This window comes from Dendrobates tinctorius, unplaced genomic scaffold (genome assembly GCF_039654945.1).
Source record: "Dendrobates tinctorius isolate UK_male_01 unplaced genomic scaffold, ASM3965494v1 ptg000107l, whole genome shotgun sequence".
Taxonomy (NCBI): domain Eukaryota; kingdom Metazoa; phylum Chordata; class Amphibia; order Anura; family Dendrobatidae; genus Dendrobates; species Dendrobates tinctorius.
In genome coordinates, this window is record NW_027361775.1 from 24,795,001 (window position 1) to 24,799,299 (window position 4,299).

The window sequence follows — 4,299 nt, forward strand, 5'->3', positions numbered from 1 at the left end:
TGTGCAGTAAAGGCATCCTCCCCTTGAGGGAGGTGCCTGAATAACGTGTTTATTCTGTGGGATTGTTGTCTCCCATTCAGGCCACACTCTGCTGAGCTCTGCATGATAAGACTAGTGCTGTCTTTGTACTAATTACTCTAGATCAGCCTTTCTGAGATTACACAGAGCTTCCGGGATTCTTGCCACCCTCTCTATATGGTCTGTACGGGTCATCCCTCTGGTCTGTGTATCGCAGCATTAAGGTCACCTGGTGTTGTGATGTGGGAATCCCGATATAGGGGTACACCTTGTCCGGTGCTCCACTACTTGGTTCTGTGTCATGTTCCAGAGGGTTCTTCCCTCAGGCACCTTTTCAGTTTGTTTGCTTCCTTTAATAAACATCCTTGGTTTTTTTGAAGCTCATTCTCCTGTCTCTTGTGTATTGGGTATACAGCTACCACTGCACCATCAGTGGTGTAGCGAGTCCACTATACATCTTCTCGCCCTGTGGGCGTAACACTTGTGCGGCCAAAGTAAGAAGGGCTGCAGTTCTTCCAGGAACAATCGTGGGCTGAAGTGTAGCAACTGGCGGGGCAGGCCGCGTGTCTCTGCCCAGCATCTGTCTTTCTCCCTTCTGCACATGCACAGTACTCACGGTCACTGAGCACCTCCTTCTCTTACATTCACAGAGCGCACAAAACCTCTCTCTCCAATAGTCACGCTGAAGACGGCGGGACCCGATAAGCATGATGGGTCAAAACTTCGGTGCTCAAAGGATGGAGCCCACTGCTCAACCTGCTGTATGCTGCTGATTCACGCCAAACTGCCCACCGCGTATGCTTTTTCTTTTATCTGGCCCCTCCTACCCGGGTCATGAGGTTGGTCTGGTCCCTCATTTCTTCCCCCAGGCAACATGGGAGACAGCCTCATCAGTTCTGGAACCAGATCGGTAAAGGTACCCGCAGCCCGGTCCATCTCCTTACAAGAGCCTCATTGTGGCTCTGACTTGAGAGGCACTGATAGGAGGTGAAGATGGTGGCGGGTAAGTATTACACTATGGTCGGTAACCTTAGATTTGATGTATCACTACAGTGATGAAAAAAAATGCTGGAGTGGTGCTTTAAACTACTACAGTGTATATCAGTGAAAAATACATGAGGAAATTATCCAAGGAAAGTGGAAAACTGTAACTAATACACAATAAAAGGTAGACATGGTACAGTCACTCTGACTATTGCACCCACCAGTCTGCAGTTGTTTCTCTCCACTTAGAAGACCTTTCACTGTTTTTTTTTATATTCAAACCATCTCCACTGATTCTGGAACAGTTTTTCTTTTTCTGTTGTGCCCCTCCGTTTCAAAGTTACATGCACTGGTAATAAAGATGCAGATTTTCCATTCAACCAACTGGGCGTATTTCACAGAAGTTCTCATTGGGCGTTTGCTTATTCCCCATTGATGCTGGCCAATCAAAACATGACAGTTCCCACTGAGACATTCTGTGGTATACGCCCAGTTGCTGAAGGGAAAATTTGCACCTAGGCACAATCACACTTGTATATATAGTGATGTGCCAAAGTAAACAATGAATTATTTCTAATGATCAGCTACACTGGGGATAGAAGCAGTCTCAGAATGGCCCACAGGACTACGAGTGAATCCCATGGTGGGCCCCTATGCAGGAGCAAGCCTCCCATACCCCCAACTGAGCACTGTACACTTAATGTAAAATGTACAGACAAAAGAAGCATCTCTTCATTCATTTTCTAAAGCAGAGTAAAATTTGTTAAAAAGAATCAGGAAATATTTCTTGTGACTAAGCAGCAAGCCCCCAGAATCAATATCACTGGTGGGCAATTGGCACATCAATCTGGCACTGGGTAGAAATCTGAGGATCTGGATTCCTACTGGTTAAACTCCTGTAGGCTATCAGTGTTAAAAACTGAGAAAACTAGCTTTAAAAAGGTTATTCCAATCCCATACACATAAATTATGCACACTGCATTTAATGAATACATAAACTCCACTACTGCTGTAAACGTTAAAGATCTAAGGAACTTACATTTTTTGATCAAAGAGTGGAAAAGCCACCCTACCATGTCAAAGTGTAAAGGCCCCGTCACACTAAGCGATCTCGGTAGCGAGATCGCTGCTGAGTCACAACTTTTGTGATGTAACAGCGATCTCACCAGCGAGATCGCTGTGTGTGACAGCGATCAGCGAGCGCCCCCCCTGCCGGTATCGCTGATCGCTCTTGGAAACCTCTGGACATTTCTTTGGTCGCTGGTCTCCCGTTGGCCAGCACGCATCGCTGCGTGTGACAGGCGGGAGACCAGCGATCAGGTGTAAAAAATAATAAAAAAAATAAAAAATATAGTTATTGTCACCTTCCGACGTCCCGTTCAGCCATCCTGCCTCTCTCCACGCTCCGGTCCCAGTGATCCTTTGCACGAATGACCGCGAGATTTTGTTATCCCTCGAGACCGTGACATCTCGCGGTCTTTCTCGCAAAGTATCACTGGGACCGGAGCGTGGAGAGAGGCCGGAAGACTGCGCGGGACATCGGAAGGTGAGAATAACTATATTTTTTATTTTAATTCTATTTTTACAGGGGTGGCCAGCGATGCCGCACGCTCGGCATCGCTGTGCTGATCGCTGGTGAAGCTGTCTGTGTGACAGCTCACCAGCGATCACATAGCAACTTACCAGCGATCCTGACACATTGATATCGGTGTCGGGATCGCTGGTAAGTCGCTTAGTGTGACGGGGCCTTAAGTAAATATGGATAATCCCTATCACTAATAACCTACCTCCCCATGTGCCAAGGCAGGCTTCATTAGGGAAAGTAAAAGAAAACTAGGCACACAGCTTGCAATTAAAATCTTATCTGGGAAGGATGTGCAGATAAGGGTGCTGAGCCCTAGAACGGACATTAAGTTTTTAATGTTTATTACAATATTGGAGTTCATGTATTCATTAGCCACAGTGTGCTGACGCATTGTGTATGTACAGTAATTTGCAAATGTATTAACCCTCTTTGGCTGTTTTGCTACCCTGATCGTAACTACACCAGGGCAATTGGGAAGAACCAAAGTGCCCAAATTGGCTTGTTTAATGGATGTGCCAATTCAGAGGTGGTGAGTTTGTATTGTTAGGCTGGGAAGAGCCCAATGACCATGGACTTTCCCAGCCTGTTAATATAAGCCCGCATCTGTCTGCTTTACCTGGGCTGGTTATTAAAAACCCCAAGTCATTTTTTAAATGATTAGGTTAATACAGGTATGCAAGAAACTAATTAGGATCATAAATATTTACAGTATCTACTGTATATGTTTGAATACTGGCTACATAGCGTGTTTATGCACCTAGGCATACATTTAATACTAAAGGATTGTGGGCACTATTTTTTATTTTTTTGTAGTACATATTGGGAAGTATGGCTCCCTCCAGGGCTCAGTACCCTTATTCTCCCATCTTTCAGATAAAAGGTTTTAATTGGGAGCTTTGGCTGTTGTCCTTTCACTTCTCCATTCAGATGAGGCAGTTTTGGCACATGGAAATTAGTGATAGGAACCATCCATCTTTAGGTACACCTTCTTGTGACTGGATGGCTATTGCGCTCTGTGATAAAAAAAAAATGCCAAGTACCTTATGTTTCTCACTTTTAAAGTAATAGTGGAGTTCATGTATTTATTAAATGCATTGTCCTGACGCATCGTGTGTCTACATATTTGTATATTGGCCAAAGTGTATTTGTGAACTTGCATGTAAATTTAAAGCTGTTGTCACACTACTCTATCGTTGATGACTTGTCCTTAGGATAGGCCATCAATGAATGATCTGCCAGGGTACGATATCCGGCACCCCCACGATCAGTTGTTATTGGTGGCGGGTATTGGCCGGAAGTAGTCACTTATGGATGGCCATTTTCAAATCAATAAGAGGCGGATGTGCAGTACCCTGCGGCGGCCACTATCAGAAGATTGCCAGCTCCGCAAATGGGTACCATATATACTCGAGTATAAGCCGACCCGAGTATAAGCTGACCCCCCTAATTTTTCCACAAAAAAACTGGGAAAACTTATTGACTCGAGTATAAGCCTAGGGTGGAAAATGCAGCGGCTACTGGTAAATTTCAAAAATAAAAATAGATACCAATAAAAGTAAAATTAATTGAGACATCAGTAGGTTAAATGTTTTTGAATATCCATATTGAATCAAGAGCCCCATATAATGCTCCATACAGTTCATGATGGCCCCATAAGATGCTCCATACAAATTACGCCCCATATAATGCTCCATACAATTCATGATGGCCCC